General features: G+C 34.2%; 1 protein-coding gene and 1 long non-coding RNA gene across 3 annotated transcripts in view; one reads left to right on the top strand and one right to left on the bottom strand.

Annotated features, from left to right (window-relative positions):
• LOC125682149 (uncharacterized) overlaps nucleotides 1-19,166 on the top strand; it is a 43,085-nt gene extending 23,919 nt beyond the window's left edge. The window contains exon 2 of the long non-coding RNA XR_007372462.2: nucleotides 5,838-19,166. This is a non-coding gene — a long non-coding RNA (uncharacterized LOC125682149). The remainder of the gene's footprint in view (nucleotides 1-5,837) is intronic.
• Nucleotides 1-22,960, bottom strand: part of LOC125682089 (MPN domain-containing protein-like) — a 141,120-nt gene that overhangs the window by 63,415 nt on the left and 54,745 nt on the right. The window lies entirely within an intron of this gene.

Raw genomic sequence — 22,960 nt, forward strand, 5'->3', positions numbered from 1 at the left:
GTCTTCCGTCCGATTTGTTGATGCACTCGGAGTTAAAAAAAAAAAAAAAGACAAATGAGTCCCAATTTAGTTTCCGACTTTAAGACACTTTAGATATAATCAATTTTTCATATCATAAGCTTCTGAAGCAAAGTTGCGGTGAAATTCGTTTGAAATTCGACTCTCCAGGCGAGCTATAAGGCCCGCGGGCCTATTTCTTGATGTCATTTGTTAGCCCTCTATAGACTCAACAACTTTAGTTCTATATGTCTTTACAAAATATTTACCTGTAAAAAGTTATTGAGATCGACCGATATCGACAAAAAATCGACTCTACAGGCGAGCCATTAGGACCATAGGCCTATTTCTTGATATCAATCGATAGATCTCGATAAACTGAACAACTTTTGTTCAATATGTCCTTACAAAATATTTACCAGTTACAAGTTTTTGAAATCGACTGATATCGACAAAAATCGACTCTACAGGCGAGCCATGAGGCCCACAGACCCATTTTTTTATATTGATCGATAGGTTATGACACATTGAACAACTTTTGTTCAATAATGCTTTTCAAAAAATATGTCGTTTTAAAGATATGAGGCGTCAAATATTTACGATTTTGGCCCTTAAAATCTCTAATTACGTAACATATGACCTACTTTTTGATTTGATAAGATCAAGCTCGTTGAGATGAACATTTCCGCTTCTACAACTTATTATAAAATATTAATAGTTTCTGAGATATTCTCAAAAACATTTGGACCCTTCTGAACCCCTAATTTAAAGGGCCAGCCCGTTTTGCTTGATATCGTAAGAAAGGCCTTGTCATTTTAAACATTTTTTGCTCAACAAGTATTTAGAAATTCTTTACCGTTCTCGAGTTATCTCTACAAGAAATATTTAGGGGCCAAACTGTAGCTCCTAACGGGGCCACATAAGGAAAAAACGAAATGTACATATTGTTTAGATTATCATTCTGAACAACTTTTGTTCAATAATGCTTTTCAAAATATTTGTCGTTTTCAAGATATGAGGCGTCAATTATTTATGATTTTGGCCCTTAAAATCCCTTATTACGTAACATATGACCTACTTTTTGATTTGATAAGAACAAGCTCGTTTAAATGAACATTTCCGCTTCAATGACTTATTACAAAATATTAATAGTTTCTGAGATATTCTCATAAACCTTTGGACCCTTCTGGGCCCCTAATTTAAAGGGTCAGCTCCTTTTGCTTGATATCGTAAGAAAGGTCATGACATTTCAAACATTTTTTGTTCAACAAGTATTTAGAAATTCTTTACCGTTCTCGAGTTATTTCTAGAAGTAATTTTTAGGGGCCAAACTGTAGCTCCCTAACGGGGCCACATAGGGTAAAAACGAAATATGCATATTGTTCAGATCATCATTCTGAACAACTTTTGTTCTTTATTGCTTTTCAAAATATTTGTCGTTTTCGAGATACAAGGGGTAAAAAATTTATGGTTTTGGCCCTTAAAATCCCTTATTACGTAACATATGACCTAAATTTTTATATGAATAGATTTGGATTGTTGAGATCAACATTTTTTGTTCTTTGACTTATACCAAAATATTAAAGATTTTTGAGATATTTGATCTAGACTTTGAGCCCTTCTAGATCCCTAATTGAAGGGGCTAGCCCCTAAATCTTGATATTTTCGAAAAGATCTCGTAAATGTGCACAACTTTTGTTCTACATGTCTTAACAAAATATTTGCAAGAAAAAAGATATTGGAGATCAAAGGTCAAAAATCGCCGAAATCGGCGAAAATTTTTGGCATCCATTTTTTCAGGTCCAGGCGAGCTTTTAGGCAAATCGCCTCCGGTAAAATCGAATCCCCCACAAATCTTCTAAAATGTTTACTCTATCTTGTGTAGAAATTTCAAGACTCTAGCTTCAAAACTAACGGAGGAGATGTGTGGACAACAAGGCCCTTCAAAAAGTCACTAAAAGAGAGATAACTCCTGACCGGAAGTGACGTCAAGCACGACATTTTGCAAGCAAAGTCTCGTCACCAAAAGACATCTTTCCTGAAAATTTCGTGAAAATCGATCGAGAAATGGCTGAGAAAAACGCGTGTACTACCAAGGAAAATAATAATAATAATGAAGAAGAAGAACGCGAACAATAATAGTAAGGTCTTCCACAGGAGACGGAAGACCTTAATAATAATGAAGAAGAAGAACGCGAACAATAATAGTAAGGTCTTCCGCAGGAGACGGAAGACCTTAATAATGAAGAAGAAGAACGCGAATAATAATAGTAAGGTCTTCCGCAGGAGACGGAAGACCTTAATAATGAAGAAGAAGAACGCGAACAATAATAGTAAGGTCTTCCGCAGGAGACGGAAGACCTTAATAATAATGAAGAAGAAGAACGCGAACAATAATAGTAAGGTCTTCCGCAGGAGACGGAAGACCTTAATAAGAAACAGTAGAATCACTATAAGGTCTTCCGTGAAGAACGGAAGACCTTAATAAGAAACAGTAGAATCACTATAAGGTCTTCCGTGAAGAACGGAAGACCTTAATAATAAACAGTAGAATCACTGTAAGGTCTTCCGTTGGAAACGGAAGACCTTAATAATAATAAAACTAGAAACTTGTTGCCATGGCAACAAGATGGTCTTCCGTTATTTCCGTGTCCAGTATATAACCTTAAATTCTTCATTTGTTATAAAGTGGGGAAAAAATATTCGAGTAATCTCGGGGATTGAACCCGGGTCACCCGCATGAAAATCCACCACGCTAACCATTAGGCTAGCGAGGACCTCCCTTCAAAATTAAAATTACGAATATCTAGAGTTTGGTTTGATCAATTTAAAAACAAATATCATATTCAGCATTTTATAAAGAGTCTCTATTTATCTCAACTTTATCAAAGAAAAACATTAAAAAACAAAAAAGTTGAAAAAATCCATTTTTTAAATTCCCTTCCGGTAGCGACCGGAAGTGATGACGACGTACGAAATAGTGCTTATGCAACTCTATAAGTCATGTTCTATCATCTCTAATAAGTCTCCAGTTCATATCTTTAGCCCTTCCTGTAGATCACCCGCGGACAAAATTCCATTTGAAAATCAGGAAATTGTCCATAACTTGGAACCGAAATGGAATTTTTCCAATTTTTTTTGTGATAAACAAAGTTCATAATAAAATGCATTTTTCCTGAAAGTTTCACTGAAAACCACTGTATAGTGTTCGAGAAAACTCCTGCACAAAATTCGGTCAAAAAAATAAGAAGAAGAAGAAGAAACAGTAGAATCACTATAAGGTCTTCCGTGAAGAACGGAAGACCTTAAAAAGTGAAAAAGAAACAATAGAATAATAGAAGGGTCTTCCGTTGGAGACGGAAGACCCTGATAAGAAACAGTACAATCACTATAAGGTCTTCCGTGAAGAACGGAAGACCTTAATAAGAAACGGAGCAAAAACAATATGTCTCCGACACTTTGTGTTCGGAGACATAATAATAATAAGAAGAAGAAGAAACGGAGCAAAAACAATATGTCTCCGACACTTCGTGTTCGGAGACATAATAATAAGAAACGGAGCAAAAACAATATGTCTCCGACACTTTGTGTTCGGAGACATAATAAGAATAATAAGAAACGGAGCAAAAACAATATGTCTCCGACACTTTGTGTTCGGAGACATAATAATAATAATAGAGGAAAAGAAACATAAGAATCACTATAAGGTCTTCCGTTGAGACGGAAGACCTTAATAATAATAAACAGTACAATCACTAGAAGGTCTTCCGTTGGAAACGGAAGACCTTAATAAGAATAATAAGAAACGGAGCAAAAACAATATGTATCCGACACTTTGTGTTCGGAAACATAATAAGAAACGGAGCAAAAACAATAGGTCTCCGACACTTTGTGTTCGTAGACATAATAATAAGAAACAGAGTAAAAACAACATGTTCCCAAACTTTGTTTGCGGAACATAATTAAGATAATAAGATGCATATTTTTTGAGTTTAAGGTAAATGAAAAAGAGTTATATAAAATTTTGTTGAAATAAGAAATTTAAATATCTCAGCAATTATGGTTGCCATGGCAACCAACATATCTTGCATTGTATACAGTCACAAATTCAATAAAACAATTATAGATTTTTGAGCTAATTTTTTTCAGAAACGCAACACAATCAGACAAGGTCTTTCATATAGAAAGAAATAACATATGTTAGATTTTTATTCAAAAAAATAAAATCAGTTAAACAACTTTTAGTTTTTTGTTACTGACCTGACCAAAAACACCATTTTTTTCATGTTCAGCTACATTTGCAAAAATCTATCCAATTACTAGGCCAATGATCTAATTTAGGTTAAGAACATTTGCCATCTGGGTGCATCAATTACTTTCTAATGACATCCTAAATTCTATTGAAACTTTTAAATGACCTTGTCCTACAATCTCAAGGTCACATACATTAACCAGTGATCTTCATATTTAATCAGTTGACCTAAACTGCATTTTGGTTTATTTATACATGCATATATCTTTATCTACTAACCAACCTGTGTATATATTTTCACATATTGCTGTAGTTTATATATATATATATATATATATATATATATATATATATATATATATATATAAACTCGCACACATAAATTAATTAAATTTGTTTGCTGGATGCTTGCAGTGCATTTAACTATCAATTATAACTTTCATATGATCAGGAAGATAAATTGAATAGAGCTTTATATACATAGCTGATGTAGAATAAAGAAATATCAGGAAATAGATATAAATCTCAAAAGTTAAATGAATCACATGATTATAAATATCAGGAAATAGATATAAATCTCAAAAGTTAAATGAATCACATGATTATATTTTCAAAACTTTACAAATTTATTTTTCAAGCTCATGTGTAGATATATAAACACAATGCTACTGTATGAATAATACTATTAAAAAGTATCAACTACGGAAAAATGTACATAGCAAGGTCTTAGAACAGAATCAAAATCACCAAGTTCGTTAAGTTTACAAGGGGGGGGGGGGGGGGGGGGGTCTGCAATTTGATACATACATGTAAGATATTGGAATAAGTAGGCCTCAAGTATTTCTATATCGAAATCTCTATGAAGTGTATTATTTTATTACATTTACATTATAGATGTGGTCTACAGTAAAATATATGAATTACAGAATTTGTAATTGGAAAACGTGTGTGCTATACCCAGCATAGCCTAATGATATTGGAATGGGATATTTGTTAGAGGATCTACCAACAAAATACCCTCCCCCCCTCCCTTCTCATCAGATCAACAATCCACATCGTTACGTATACAATATTTCGAAATACGAATTGCATTATCATAGAAATTACATTGACCATTTGATAGAAAATAAATTATTTCTGTGAGAATAAAACATTTTGAATACACAAAAAGTGTGTCACAATGCATGTTGAGTATGACGCAATGAGGTTAAAGTATGACGTCAGCATTGATACTGATTGAGTGTAGAAAATGAATTAGATATTTCTGTTAGGATCTTTTTTTCAAAAGAGTGTTCTACAATAGATACGCCAAATTTTATTAACCGGTGTTTACTATTAACACTTAGTATCTATCAAGACAGTTTGTATGAATTTGGAATGATTACATGGATTCTAACTTCACTATTTTAAAATTAAAGTGTATAATTTAAGGAATACATATTACAGCTACATGTAGTAGTAGATGTAGATGACATGGGGAGAACAAGTAATACATTTGAGATGGGACATAAGATTTTGATATGCTTGCATATACATGTATTCATCTTGGTATTTCTCTTAAAATTAATATTATTTATTGATTTTGTAGGAAGTGTCATATTGTCATTTTGGTGGGGGCCAAGTCAGAAGCATCAGTGTATGTTCGATGCTTATGTTGCCTCAAAGGATATGATAGGGTGTGGTTCATTTAACCGAAAGGAATTTCTATCAGGACAGCAGATCACATTATATTTTAGTTGCCTCTATGCCATTGAGAAGACGATTAAAGCCATGATGACTATATATGCGCAAAATTAGAAAATGAAAAAGATTGTGTGTGCTTATCTTGTCTATTTTGTAATATATGATTCTAAAATAAAGGTATACCATTTATAATAGGATACGATTATGAAATATTCATCATCGGAACCAACTGCTCAAAGGCTGTAATTAAGTGCCGAGCATACGCCTAAATTTTGCAACCCTCACTGACAATGGTGACGTCTCCATATGAGTGAACAATTCTTCGGCGGTACGTTAAATGATAATCAATGAATCAACCCGTGGGTTCCAACGATGTCAGATATTAAAGATATTGACTTTCCCAGCATACTAAATGACTTCAATATGAACATCATTGGTATGTTACAGTTACAAGCAAGGTCTTCTTATGATGTTGAAATATAATTCACATACCTATGTTTAAAAAGATACGTTAAACGAGTGATCATGATGAACGTCCAGACTCTAGAAAACAGAGGCCCTCAATTGTTTTTAATCAAATGCTAAGGTCACGAGTCAAGGTCAAAATACTTCCTCATAAGTAACTGTAAATTGTCAAGTCATGTATTAAAAAATGTTAGTTTAATAGATTTCATACATGGTACTGGCATAACATTTCTTGCACATACATAGTAAGCAGAGCTAATATTGAACTGCTGGGAGAGAGAGAGAGAGGGGGGGGGGGGGTAATTCCTCATGAATCAATGATAAATTACAATCTTTATGTATCTTATTTAGTTTATTTAACTTGAACAATTCTTAAGATCAATGATTCAATTTCAATGTCACACTTAATTCGATTGGCAAGGTGAAAAAATGTACATGATAGTTTGAAATAACCGAAATATTCAAATATGCATTTTCTAGATATGGTAGTTATTTTGATGAATTCTTAATATACATTTGCAATTTGTGATACATGTACAATACACAAATAGAAATCATGCACATTTGAAGAAAAAAAAAGAAAAAAAACCCCAAAAACTATGCATTGATTTAATTATCTGTTACAAATTAAGAGTGTTTATGATTGAAGAACATGCATGATGTATAACAAAATGAGATTTACTTGAAAAGAATGTGAACATCAAGTTTGCTGTTTTATGATATTTTGTTACTATAGCAACAATGTAATATGAATTATCTATCAGTATTAATATTTTATCAACTATAACATTGACTTCAGTTGAATCTGTCTATAAAGGCATTTTTTATTTTGGTCTAAAAATTTATTTATTTTGCATGGATTTCGAATTTGAAAAGAAATATCAATTTTCGTTTCCATGGCAACCAACATGAATTCTCATATTACACTTGTTAAAATTTAAAATCTAACATCAGTAGCAATCGGTTATTAAGATTATATACTTTGAATACATAGAAAATTGTATTTTGAATTACATTGAAAAATACATCTCTGCTGTCATATCATGACGAAATGCATCATTTTGTTTCCATGGAAACACAGTTAAGATGGTAGATTCCCAAACATGTCTCATTGTTATATGATAGTACTATATCTAATGTATGTTGTACAAGCATTTATAGATTTCAAGCTGAATGCGGGAATTTTTATCCATCATTCAAATTTGCCTCTAAATTAGCTTTTTCAGAATGTATCAAACAACCCTCTTTTCCAGACAGAATGAAAATATAACAGAATTATTCAAACCTTTAACTAAATATCAAACTAAATAATAAAAATGCTATATAGTATCATTTGATAATGATTAAATAAGAACTCAAACAGGTTAATCCAGTGTAGTTGAATGAAAAATGTCATTTTCCATGCGAAAATTGACTCTTTTGTGACCTGAATGGCATGCACGTGTTACCATGGCAACAGAGTTGCATATATAGCAACCAAATTATGATGGTTTTACATTACTTATGCCAGATTAAGTCGATGTGCCAAATTTGAAAAAAAATCGGTGACAGTGCGTGCCGGACCCCTTATATAAATGTTTAAGTGGTTACATAGAATGGCTCTTAACTAACATATAAAATTTAATTTACAGAAAAATAGGCAAATCTCTGCATCACCTTTCAAGTTTCCTGTTAAATGAATTCTTTGATGACCATCCAGAATTTTTGATGAATCGTCTGCTAAGTGATATTAATTCATTTCTTCCATTAATTCTAGAGAGTTTGCATCAAGGGGGATAATAATTGTGTAAAATAGTAGGCACCAGTGTAGAGTTCTGAGGGGTTTTACAAAAAAATAGTATATTGTTTAACTGTTTTTATTTACTATATTGGTAGTATGAATAGCTGTCTTAAAAACCGCATGTAGACTTAATGTCAGCCCTGCTGTGTTTCAGAGAAAATAGTGTCTGAAAATTTAAGAAGTCATAAATGCTCTTTTTTACCTTAATTTATGACTTATTTTTAAGAATAAGCAAGAAAATACATATTTTTTTAAACACAAGTACAATAATTAAAGTGCTTTCTTGAATTTCCATTCACTGTACATTGTTGGGAAATTGTTTTATTAGAAATATTTGTGAAAAGATTAAAAACTCAATATCTAATTATTTAACTGTGAGCATGGTCCGTTGCTATGGAAACACGATGTATGGTTCTAGTAATTTTCACTTTTTTAACATTTACTATCACTATACACAAAAGTGTGAGAGTTAAGAATGGTTCAGATTTGTGATTTTTGCACTTTCCACTTTTTTAAAGACAATTCTCAATGGTTACTGACAGCTTCTCTTAACACACCGTCTTATCATGGTATACCCACATACCAAATATCAAAGGCCTATGTCAAAAGACAAAGTGCCCAGACAAACTTTGTATGAGAAGCAGCAGAAGAAGATATTACACTAAAAAAATGCCCCCCTTCTGGGAAAGGGAGACATAATTACAAAGGTATGACCATTTCAGTACCAAATCATGAAATAAAGAAATGTACATGCACACACACACACATGTGAGTATGATTCCATACATTTGTCACTGAAGAGGCCTAGTATCATATACATGTACCTTAGTATGAATTTCATAATGTTTGCATCAAATAGAAGTTATAAGTTATATCTTAAAATCATCCCAACAGAATGGAGCATGAGTGCATGCACTTGCTGAGCAGTAATTTTAATCAGCAATTTATAAAGAGTACCAAGACACACCTAAAGCCTGATCAACATCAGAATTTGATGAAATTTAAAACAAAAATGTTATGGTCCTTTAAAATTGAATCTTCAAGAGATGATGCACACACATGCGCATTGGCATTTTTTTTATTACACCGTGCAATCTATATGCATGCATATTATCTACCTATAATGCTGCAAATATCAACTCTTTCGCTTTATTCATAAGAGTTACAGGCATTTTAGAGTTATCCAATAAAAAAGCACACGTGCATGTGCGTGTAGATTGGTAATTTTGACCATGCAGATCAGTTAAGGGTCTCAATATCTACCTAGTAATTATATAAATATCAAACCATTTCAATGAACAACAAATCAAAGGCCTGAAGCCTCCCGGTTTGAGAGTCAACTCGCACTTGATAATGTCAACTAAAACAATCTTCACGGAGCAAGACAGTAGTAATCAAGGATGAAGAACACCGTGTGTGTGTGTGTGTGTGTGTGTGTGTGTGTGTGTGTGTGTGTGTGTGTTTCTTTAGCAGGATTTATACTTTAATGCACCATGCCTGTGTAAAGTGACTAAAGTTGACTAAGTCATGACCACTGCCAAAATTCAAATTATATATCCAATATGGATGTAAAGAGTCATTGCTAATTCATGATTGTGCTGATGTACAAATGCTAAGAATTGGGGGAAAGTCATTATGTAGTCATATAGTACTTTATATTACAATAGAAAATCCTAAAATAAGCACCACAGTGGTTGTAAGAAGACACTATCCAACAAAAAAGTTTAGCAAATCAATACCTTGAGCTCATACAATGTTACAATGACTATGCAGTTGACATATGTAAGAAACATTGCTGTTCTTACTGTACTGACTTTCAATGAATATTTTTTTAATATATTGAACAACTAGACATAAAAAGCTACTATCAAAACAAACAAGAAAACAAGGAATATTTGTCAAACATATATCCCCATGTGGTACAAAATTGAAAAGGGTTATTTACATGCATCACTTAATTGATAATAGTGTCAAACCAATTCAAGATCAGGAGTTTATAATTTCCCTATGTCCAAACTGGGCTGACCCTTGGCCTTTAACTTTGTGACCTAAAAATAAATAGGGGTTATCTACTCCATAGGATGTACCAGTGTACCACGTTTGGTGTCAATCAATTAAGCAACCGATTCTTGAAATATATATTATTATGTCCAGTTTGACCCTTGACCTTTAACCATGTAATCCAAAATTAATAGGGGTCATTTATTCCTTATGATATACCAGAGTACCAAGTTTGACGTCTGCTAAGGAAAGAGTTCTCAAGATATTGAGCGGAGAGTATATTTCTATGTCTAGTTCAACCCTTGACCTTTAACCATGTGATCTCAAAATCAATAGGAGCAGTCTACTCCCTCGGATGTACCAGTCTTCTAAGTTTGATGTCTGTCAAGCAAAGGGTTCTAAGATATTGAGTGGACAGCATATTCCTATCTCTGATTTGACCCTTAACCTTTAACCATGTGACCTTAGAATCACTAGGGATTCATCTACTCCTTAGGATGTATCAGTGTACCAAGTTTGATGTCTGTCAAGCAAAGGGTCCTCAAGATATTGAGTGGACAGTGTATTACTATGTCAAGAGTGGATTGGCCCTTGACCTTTTGACCTGAAAATCATTAGGGGTCCTCTTCTACTCATAACCAACCAACATATGAAATATAACGATCAAGTGAATAGTTCTCAAGATATTGAGCGGACATGTGGTCTACCGACCGACAAGTGCAAATCAATATCCCCCCCCCCCCCATCCCCCCCCACTCTTCTTCTTTGAAAGGGGTCATCAGTAATTGCTCACAGAATCTCAAATATAGTCACATGAATTTAGAAATATGACAAGAGTTTCCGTACTTCGGAAAAACATAAATACTGAATGTTACAATGACATTAATGGGCTTCTATACTTTTATCCTTAAAGAAAAAACACAATCGGAATAAAGTATAATTATACTTACTAATTTTCACCTGTATGTAACCGAATATAATATTATCACCCTCATGCATAGCTCTGATCCTTAGACGAATTTGACACTTTGGCACTTTGTTTTAGTTCTTACAAGTTTATTGTTAATTCAAATTTCCAATATTTCAGCTTGAGCATCACAAAAGAGACATCATTTGTTGAATTGTGCATCTGGTGCATCAAAATTGGTACCGTATGTTTTACATAATACAAACTTTTTTTTATAAGGGGCACATCTACTACAAGTATATACCACTAAAGGTTTTTGACTCAGTTTGTTATAGTCTGTTATAGTTTTTTTTTAGCGTTATTTACCTATTTAAAAGCGCAAAATTGTAGAAAAATTTATGCTCACACCCAGTAACTACTTATTATAAAACAACCAATTAAAATTCATCATGTGCAACTTTTAAACTGCCATGATATTATGATTCCGTGACTAGCACATGTGTTGTGTACACGTGTTTTGTTACTTTTAAGTAATAGTTCGTCAGTTTTTTCTCTCTGTTGTTGTACTATTTGCACTGAATTGACCAAGGTTGTTCTAGAAGGTTATGTTTACTTTTCATTGACACCTGTGACCGAAATTGTTCTAGACTTAAGCTATTATTAGTAGAAAGATTAAGTAATAGCTTTCACTGGGAACTCATGGTCTTTCAAGATTGTACTAGAAAATTCCTTTCTATTATATACACACTGAAATTCTTTTGATAAAAAGCTCTGGTTAGACACTTTTTATTCATTTGTATTTCACTTGGAACTACGATTTTGGATTATTATTTTTGTGTGTTTGGATTTATTGCTCAACTACCGCAAGTTAATATTTTGCTATTGTAAAAATTTTCTTTCAATTATTAATTGTAAATAAATCTTATTAATTGTTTAATTGCCTTTTGCTAGTAAATTGTGCTGCGCTATATTAAGGGTTTGTTTTAACCCATAACACTGGATTTCTGCATGCTGCACAATTTTTATGGGTCTGGGAATATTTGAATACTTTTAAGCTTTTAATTAAATTATTTCCTTTTGCAGTAAACGACTGATGTAATTACCCATCTAAATGTGACGAAATTTTGGAGGTTGATTGAATTCTTCATTTAGTACATATTGAATTACTGGCTTTGATTATGATTATGTTTATAACAAGACATGCTTATAATCTCCCAAACGAGATACTGGCTGTATAAAAGTGGCTTTTTCTGAGTACTGAGTACTACTAATTTCCTCCTTTGACAAAATTCATGCCAATTTTAACTTCATTTAAAAAATCTAGATCACAAAGACTTTGATCTTGATTTTTTTTTTTTAAATCCCTTTTTTCCTTCAGTAAAACTGGTGTCACTTGACCTTGATGCTAGGTTTGTAGGTCCCAACATCCTCTTATCATTTTTGATGATCCAATGTCTTTATCAGTCCAGGTTCTAAAGTTATACAAGTTTTTATAATCAAGGTCAAAGGTCAATGGAGATACTACTTTGTAGGTCACTACACCCTTTTTGAAGAGTCCATGTCTCTAGCAGTCCCAGTTCTAAAGTTATAAAAGACTTATGTTTGAGGTCAGAGGTCAAGGTCACTGCTGTCACTTGACCTTGATACCAATTTGTAGATCTCATCACCCTTTTGTCATTTCTAAAGATTCCATCTCTTTATCAGACCTAATTCTTAAGTAATACCAAGTTTATGATCTAAGGTCAGAGGTCAGGGTCACTGGAGTCACTTAACCTCGATACTAGTTTGTAGACTTATGTTTGAGGTCAGAGGTCAAGGTCACCGCAGTAACTTGACCTTGGTACCAATTTGTATATTTCATCTCCCTTTTATCATTTCTGAAGATTCCATCTCTTTATCAGACCTAGTTTTTCAGTAATACCAAGTTTATGATAAAAGGTCAGAGGTCAGGGTCACTGGAGTCACTTAACCTTGATACTAGTTTGTAGATCTTATCATCCTCTTATCATTTCAGAAGATACAATGTATCTATCAATTCCAGTTCTAAAATCATATGACTTTGTATGTTCAAGGTCAGAAGTCAAGGTCATTGGAATCACTTGACATTGATATTGATTCGTATATCTCATCATCCTTTCATCGTTTCTGAAGATCCCATATCTCTATCAGACCTGGGGTGCATTTTACAAAAGAACTTATGACTTAATACCAAATTTTACATGCTGGAATTCTCCCGTTTATTGTAAGATAATCCACTCCAATGTAAAATAGTGAAGAAATAATGTTGAAAATTAAGTCTCAGGAATGTTTTAATTCCTTCTTTTAAACTAATAACTGTGTAATACAATCTAAAACAAGCGAATTTGTCTTATTAAGTTCTTTTGTAAAACAGGTGCTTGGTTCTTTAAGTTATACCAATTCTCTGTTCTAAGGTCAAGGTCACTGAAATCACTTGACCTTGATACTAGATTGCAGATCTTATTATCTTCTTATCATCTATGAAGGTCCCATATGTGTCTATCAATTCCATGCAGTTTTAAAATTATATAAGTCTGTATGTTACACGTAAGAGGTCTTTAAGTCACTAGAGCCACTTGAACTTGTTACCAGTTTGTAAATCCCATCATCCTTTCATCATTTCTGAAGACCCCATGTCTCTATCAGACCTGGTTCTTAAGTAATACCAATTTCATGTTCTAATGTCAGAGAGTCATTGGAGTCACTTGACCTTGATACTAGTTTGTAGGTCCTGTCATCCTCTTGTCATTTCTGTAGATTCCATGTCACTAACAGTCCCAGTTTTTAAGTTATACCAGTTTTTATGTTCATTGGATTCGCTTAACCTTGATACTAATTTGTAGGCCCTGTCACTCTCTATTCAATTCTGAAGACCCTAGGACTTCATCTATCATATTTGTCAAGCTATATCTGCTGAATTTTGGAATTATTTCCCCCCATAGAGTTCTATGTTAAACCACAAACCCATTTGGTCCAATCAAAATGTATCCTAACCCCCTTCAATCTGAAAACAAAACATTTCTGTACATCTAGATACATTGACCTATCATATCCTTGAATACTAATTACTTTCATCTACTGGTTGCAGAGAACGGTGTCGGACAGTTTTAGGTGCAAGAAAGAGGCGAAAGAAGAAGAATAAGAACTGAGCAAAAACAAGAAGTTTCCAAACGTTGTTTGGGAGACTTAATTACCAAGAAGATAAATGAATATATCGCACATTGGTACGTCATTTTTCGCAGCTTTGGTGGTGTTTTCATTACTACACACTCGTTCAATTCTAATACCATAAGCTATTGAAGTTTAAACAAAGACAATATCCAGTCTGTTCAAATTTGCTCAAATTAACCTTATTTCCCAGAAAATATTCAGTAAAGATTATACCGCTATGTAGTATGTATAAGGACAAGATTTTACCGTTTTCTTTATCTAAGCTAATTCTAATGTTCAGCAACAATATAAAACAAGATGCGTTCTTAAAACCTCAATGCCCTCAAAGTGCATACACTAATGAAAGGCTTTAAATAATAGGTGTATTAACATTAAAACATCAAAAGATATGACTAATTTGGACTCATCCTAAAGTCATAACCCTGGGTTATGAAATTCACCATTTTTTGTACATCCTTTTCTGTTATTCCTAAGTATGCATTTATTTTATACAGACGTATAAGCAAACTTACACATCAATAAAATATACTAAGTTTGTCCCCACCCTGGGGTCAGAACCCTTACTCTGGGGATCATCAAATTTACAATTTTGGTAGAGGCCTTCCTGCTACACGTGTACGATTTTTGAGAAGAAATTTTTTTGAAAATTGGTCAATTTTGGGCAGTTCTTGCCTGGCCCCTAAGGCCCAAGGGGTGCAGGAATCCTGAAATTTACACTTTATGTCCCCCTTGTTCCAAAGATGCTTCATAACAAATATGAAAAGAATTGGAAACATAGTTATCAGGATGAAGTTAAAAATGTATACTAGCGGAAAAAAGAAACTGCGTTATTTAATATATGAAAAAATAATAAAAAATAACAATGAACAAATTTTATTTTTTTCTAATACTGTTAACAAATGTATTTGTTACAACATTTCATAATCCATTAATGTTAACGTCGAATAACGTCAATTTCAGCACACATGAAAGACACTGGTATTCGAACTTGAATTAACAAAGTTAATAACGCGTGTGACCACCATTTGCATTCGCGCATGCTTGACAACAGCTCCTCATTGATGCCACTAAAATTTTCAGAAATGCTTGAGGGATGTTGTTCCAGATGTTGGTTAAAACCTGGACTAAATCAGCCAATGTCACTGGCTGATTTGGTAAACGGCGTAGACGTCATTCCTTTTCATCCCAGACGTGCTCGATCGGCGATAAATCGGGGGAAACAGCTGGCCAAGACATCAACATTCTGTTGAACAAAAAAGTCCCTGACTACACGTGCAACATGTGACCTTGCATTGTCTTGCTGCAGAGTGATGTGATTTTGCTGTCTCTCTATGAAGGGTATCACATGGCGCTGAATAATTTCATCTCGATAGCGTACGCCGGTGAGATTTCCATTGACAATTTCTAGAGGGGTCCTTCCACGTGCTGTTATTCCACCCCACACCATAACGCTACCTCCACCGAATTGTCGACGTTGCACAACACAAGCATCCTGGTACCGCTCCCCAACACGACGATACACTCTACAACGGCCGTCTCTGCTATCCAAATGAAATCTGGATTCATCAGTGAACAGAATATTGGCCCAGTCCTGTATTCTGAATCGCAGATGTCGTCTGCACCATGCTAGTCTAGCGATAGAATGACGTTGAAGCAGTATTGGGCGCACCGCTGGACGTCTTGGTCTGATGTTGTGCTCGCGCAGACGATTACGCAGTTCTTGGACTAATTGGTCGAAGTCCAGGAATGCTACGAGCAGTCAAACTTGCTGTCTGGAAACGATTTCTCAGTTGCACAAGTCGAATGTGGTTGTCCTGTCAACGCGACGTCAGACTTGGTGTTCCGATGAACTCCAAAGTGTCTTGCAACGATATTTTGTGCCATTCCAGCTTGAAGCATCCCAACAGCACGATTACGTTGGTTTTCGCTGAGTCGTGGCATGACAGAAGGGTAAATTTTGTCAAAACTAAAGTGCTTTCCTTAACGAATAGTGTCCAAACAAACCTTTTACACTTCTTACTCCAAACAGTATTGGTCAGTAAAACTCGTGCGTACGAACACTTCAATAAACAACATGTGTTCAATAACCATGAAAAAGTCCGTACATCTGAGTCGGGTACTATCCGATATTGTTCAAAACATCACCTTTATCGATTGCTTAGATTTTATAAATATAAACAATAAATATAGAAAAATTATACTAAATTTTATAATGCGCAGTTTCTTTTTTCCGCAAGTATATATCATGATTGTATATTGTTCACACATTTAATAACTGCACCATTTTGGACCCACCCCGATACCAAAACCCCTACCCCTGGGATCATCAAATTTACAATTTTGGTAAAGGACTACCTGCTCATTCTAAATATTTATTTAGTTTCAATATAGTATCAACAGCACTAAAAAGATGTTATTTAGGTGTTTTACACATAAACAATATATACCAAGTTTGGCCCCGCCCTGGGTTCAGAACCCCTACCCCAGGGATCATGAAATTTACAATTTTGGTAGAGGCAGGCTTTCAAGTGACATTTTGCAAAAAATAAGGGCCATTTTTAGGGCAAAAATTATCAAACAATAAGGGCCTTTTTAGGATGTTTAAGGGCTTTTTAGACAAAAATAAGGGCTAAATTTACAAATCAATAGGAAAGAAAAAATGTTTTACTCACCATTTGCAAGAGCAATAATACAAAAACTAATTACCCACTCAGAAGATCATACCAGTAGTCATCAACAGCCATATTCGGCATTCAGCACAAACTATGATATAATTCAGGTGAACTCCCATGGCTCACAATCAATGCTGAATATAGCTGATAACCATCAAGATGTCTTCTGAGATGTACATTTAATCAACATATTCATTTTCTGAAAGTATACTAAGACAAAATTTAATAAATTCCAACACTTACTTTATGTCAAATTTATTTAAACTTTCAAAATTTGAAAATGTAGGAATTTCAACCAAAAATTTGGGCTTTTTAGGATTCTAAAGCTCAAATAAGGAAAATAAGGGCTGTTGTAGAAAAATAAGGAAAATAAGGGCCCGCTTGAAAGCCTGTAGAGGCCTTCCTGCTCTCCATCACCATGCATTTAGTTTTTCTTACACATGTGCGGTTCTTGAGAAGATTTTTGAAAATTGGTCCATTTTGGGCAGTTTTTGCCCCACCCCTAAGGCCCTAGGGGTGCTAGAAACCTGAAATTTACAATTTATGTCCCCCTTGTCCCAAAGATGCTTCATACCAAATATGAAAAGAATTGGACTGGTAGTTATCAAGAAGTTAAAAATGTTCAATTGTTAACGCACGACGGACGACGGACAACACATGACGACGGACGACACCCGATTGCAATAGGTCACCTGAGTTTACTGAGGTGACCTAAAATACAGAAATTAGATATATCTTATGAACGGAAGTGAATTTTGAAAAAATATTTAATGGTACTCTAGAGATGGATAATGTCAATAATATCTGTGAAAATCGTATCAAAAAACTTGATTCATAAGCGAAATATGTCGATGTTTTTCTCTACAAACAGGAAGTTGCTGTTTAAACTTCCGGTAAGTCTAACATTTTCTGAAACTCTGAAAGACACTTAATTATAATTATTCCAAGGAAGTTTGGTTTCAAAAGCATGAAATTCATGCTTTTCAATTTGAAATGACGACCACATGTGATGAATGACAGTGATAAACCTTATTACAGAGCTACAAGTCAACATCTGTCATCCCTGAGAGTTTCAAGACTCAATCTATCACCGTTTATGAGAAAACACCTGCAGAAAATGTCATTTGAAAAATGGAAATTCAGTCGTAACCCACAAACGTGAACTGAAATGGGCAAAAATGAAAAAAAAATCTGTTTTAGTTCATGTTTTGTGGCATGTTTGCTGAAAGTTTCATAAAAATCTATCCAGCCGTTTTTGAGAAATCGCGTGAAAAAGAACAATAATGATAAAAGAGGAAAAGAAATACAAGTATCAATATAAGGTACGTCTTCCGTTGAGACAGAAGACCCGAATAATAATAATAAACCGTAGAATCATAAGAACCGAGCAAAAACCCAATAAGTCTCCAAACTTTGTTTGGGAGACTTAATAATAGACCTTAATAATGATAAATCTATATCAAAATGGGAAGAAACAGAAGGGTTTTCAGAGCTAGAATGGAAAAGTATATTTGAACTTCCTTTTAAAACAACTCAAGAATCTAAATTGCAATGGTTACAGTTTCAAATCTTACACAGAATATTTCCATGCAACTATTATTTACATAAACTTAGAATTGTTGATTCCCCAATTTGCACATTTTGCAAGAGGGATTTTGAAACTATTGATCACATATTTGTAGAATGTCCATGTGTGAAAGAGATCTGGTACGGAATTGAATAATGGCTTTGCGAAAAACTGGACAGGCATATTAGTTTTGATAGACAAGCAATTCTTTTTGGAAAATTTGCTAATAAGAATGTACACAAGGTGGAAAATTTGATAATTCTGATGATAAAGCAATATATTTATATTAGTAAATTCTCAAGTATAAGCAAATTAAGTATAGATGCATCCAAAAAAATTATCATTGATAGAATTACAGTTGAAAAACTTTTGTTGTTGAAAAACTGCAGGTATAGGGAGTTTGAGAGATACTGGCAAAATATTTATAATAAATTATGATTGTATTAAAGAGTTGGGGTTTTTTAAACCTAAGATTGTGTTCCATGCCCCCTTTGTTTTATATGTTCTTTCTTTCTTTCTCTCTTTCTCCTTCTTTATATTTATGAAAATGTCTTTTGCATATGAATATTGATGATATTATTGTGTAGTTAAATTACATATATGTATATTATGTAAATGTCAAATAAAAATCAAACAATAAAAAAAAAAAGACCTTAATAATAAACCGTACAATCACTATAAGGTCTTCCGTCTGAAATGGAATAATAATAAGAAGAAACAGAGTAAAAACAATAAGTCCCCAAACTTTGTTTGTAATAATAAGAAACATTAAAGTATAATTACCTTGATTTCAGATCATAGGTGGTAGCAGTTTTAACAGCTGTCACAAGTTGATTGTTTCTTTGATCGCCATCTGATTCATAAGTGGTGAATTAGAGAGGCAGTTGGATGTTTTGGACTTCACATAAATGTGGTCACACATAAATGTGGTCACAGTTTTGAGTGGCTTCAGAATCTTGAGAATTTCCTCATTATCATTCACATTATTGTCCGAGAGTGTCACTTTTCTTAACTGCAATTCCAACAGTGCAGCAAACACAACTGCTGGCTGTTCCAAGTAATGTTCAAGCATGTCACAATGTGTTTGCACATCAACAAGTAGCGTATGCTGGGGTATTTCTAACCTCATCTGTATCCTTTTCAGGTTATTTGTGGCAGTGGTGGTCTTGTGAAAGAAAGATACCACTCTAGATGGATTGTTTATTGGGGAGAGTTACTCCCCAATAAACAATCCATCTAGGCAACTTTCATACCCCTTTGTGTTGCAAGATAAAGAGTGTGGATAGAGCATGGGATATGTAGTTTAAGATCTGCCTCCTTCAGACCATTCACAATATTTCTAGCATTGTCTGTTGTTATGGCAGGCCCTTTGCCATATTCCTGGACAGTAGGGTTCTCAATATATTTAGAAGTAGCAGGTGAATTTAAAAAAAGTAGGTGGAGAAATATCTGAGCGCCGAAGGGGCTAGGTGCTAGGGGGGTCCGGCATGCTCCCCTGGGAAAATTTTGAAGATTAGAAGGCATTTCCCTGAGTTTAGGCACTGAAATCTAGCATTAAAATCATTAGTAAAATGTCAGCAAAATGCGTTAATGTACAAGTGACTGGTTTTATTTTTTTCTAAAATGATAAGGCGATTTTATAGTAATTAAGCCAAGACATGGTTTGTGGACAATGCATGTGACTGTTACGTTCTTAGACCCATGAATGCGTCTTTCTGTTGGTGTGTTATGTAGTAGTGCATTCATTTCCAAATCCTTCATTTCATTTGCATTTTTGTGATGAACCAACATTGCCATGACAAAATCTGTTATATCGATTATATTTAATTTACATAGATTCTTCCTCAACAGTTCAACGTAATATGTAGAAAGGTTAAATCTTGAATTTGAACAAGATTCAACTCCCAATGAATGCTACTTAACCTTGGTTTCTTATGCTTCACACTACTTTCATTTTGCTTTAAAGAAAATCAGGATCCATTATTAGGCTCCATGTGGAGCCTCTTCAGGAAATGAAAACATTTCAAGACTTTGGTGTTTCAATGAATTCAATCATGATACATCGTGGCTAGCCACAGTTACTAAGTCCGGTAGTACCTACCATACATCAAACCATGGCTGCATGATCAGCGAACCCCTCGATTTTCATGATTTTTTATGAAATGACACTATATATTTTTTGGACCAATCACAATCACAACAATATATGATTATAATCTACCAATTATAAAGTCTCCCAAACAAAGTACTGGCTCTATAAAAGTGACTTTTTCTGAGTGGTACTATTTTCCTCCTTTGACAAACTCCATGTCATTTACAACTTCAAAAAATCTAGATCACGAAGACTATGGTTTTGAAATTTTTCTAAAAATCCCCCTTTTTTCCTTAGTGAAACTGGTGTCACTTCAACTTGATCTTAGTTTGTAGGTCCCAACATCCTCTTATCATTTTTGATGACCCCACGTCTCTATCAGTCCTGGTTCGAAAGTTATATAAGTTATATAAGTTTTTAAAATCAAGGAAAGAGGTCAAGGTCACTGGAATCACTTGACCTTCACACCAATTTGTAGATCACATCATCCTTTCTGAAGATATATCTCTATCACACCTGGTCCTTAAGGTATCACATCGGTAATTGTCCAATCAAAATGAACTTAGTCAATTGTAGTTCCATATATTTAAAGAAATATTTTTTTTCCTTGCGCGATTTTTCTCATTTCCTCTTCTTCTTTTCTCTTAATTTTTGTACCCCTGATTAGGAAATTTTGTGTAATTTGTAGAAATAACCAAGTGTATACAAAGGAACTATTTGCTGTTGGTAGCTGAGGCTACTTCCTGAGGTGCACTCCGGCTGTTTACACACATGTGAAAAACACGTGGATTTGAGGGTAGTCTTGTTTGCGGGTAATTTATTTTCGAAAATGCCGCGTAGGGTGTTGTTTTTCTGGTGTTGGCAGATGAGATAGGTAACATAGAACGTGTCTGACTGCGTTATTCGGCATCAATTTTGTAAACTGATTTTTAATGATTTTTTTCCCTCTATAGTAATATATAGTGAAAATAATTACCGGTGTGATACCTTAAGTAATACCAATTTTATGTTCTAAGGTCAGAGGTCAAGGTCACCAGAGTCACTTGACCTTGATACTAGTTTGTAAATCTTATCATCTTCTTATCATTTCTTAAAGACCCAACTTTAAGTTAACACCTCCAAATTGTTAGTCAATCAAACATTTAACAATAGATCTCAGGTGGAGTGACATCTGTAGAGACTGTGGTCTGGAGGGACCCCAGAGAGGTGTTTTGATAACAATAATGACCAGTACCTACTGGCATTCTTTAGATCTTGAGGAAGCCCTGTATTCTAGAGTTTTGATAGCATTGACCTGTCCACAACTGCTATTTTCTCGTAATTTTAAAAAGATCCCTGAACAACGCAATCTTAATATAATTGTAATTTCCCCCCTCTATATACATGTATTATAAATCACGCAATCAGAAATCAAACAATAATTTGCCCATTAATTTCTAAAACTTGAAACTTATTGAAATAATTTATATTATCAATTTATGATAGTTCTATATTTATAAAAGAAATTATTCATTGAGCCAATGACTGAGAGTAAAAGAGAGAAAGAGGGGGTGGTGTAGACTGTATGTCATCTACCCATAGGGATACAACCATTATACAAACACTATGACCACAAAAACACTGCAGACCACCCTAAGACCCTTCCTGTGTACATCAAAAGTATACACAGCACCCTGATCTCTTGGCCAGGTAAATAACAATGACCATAGATGAGCTCCGCCCACATCCAGTGATCCGTGAAGAAACCGTTTATTTGGGTCTTTAAGGTCCCATCTCCCTATCAATTCCAGTTCTAAAATTATACGAGTTTGTATGTTCAAGATCAGAGGTCAAGGTCACTGGAGTCACTTGACTTTGATACCAATTTGTAGATCTCATCATCCTTTCAACATTTCTAAAGACCCAATGTCTCTATCACACCTGGTTCTTAAGTAATACCGGTTTAATGTTCTAAGATCAAAGGTTAAAGTCACTGAATCACTTGACATTGACACTAGTTTGTAGGTCCTGTCATCCTCTTGCCATTTCTGAAAATTCCATGTCGCTATTAGTCCCGGTATTAAAGTTTGTATAACTATACCAGTTTGTATGTTCAAGGTCACTGGAGTCACTTGACCTTGATACCAATTTGTAGATCTCATCATTTCTGAAGACTCCATGACTCTATCAGACCTGGGTTTTTTAAGTAATATCAGTTTTATGTTCTAAGGTCATAGGTCAATATCACTGGAGTCACTTACCTTGATACTAGTTTCTAGGTCCTGTCATCTTCTTGCCATTTCTGAATATTCCATGCCACTATTAGTCAAGGTTTAAAAGTTATACCAGTTTTTATGTTCATGGTCAGAGGTCAAG

This window comes from Ostrea edulis, chromosome 2 (genome assembly GCF_947568905.1).
Source record: "Ostrea edulis chromosome 2, xbOstEdul1.1, whole genome shotgun sequence".
Taxonomy (NCBI): domain Eukaryota; kingdom Metazoa; phylum Mollusca; class Bivalvia; order Ostreida; family Ostreidae; genus Ostrea; species Ostrea edulis.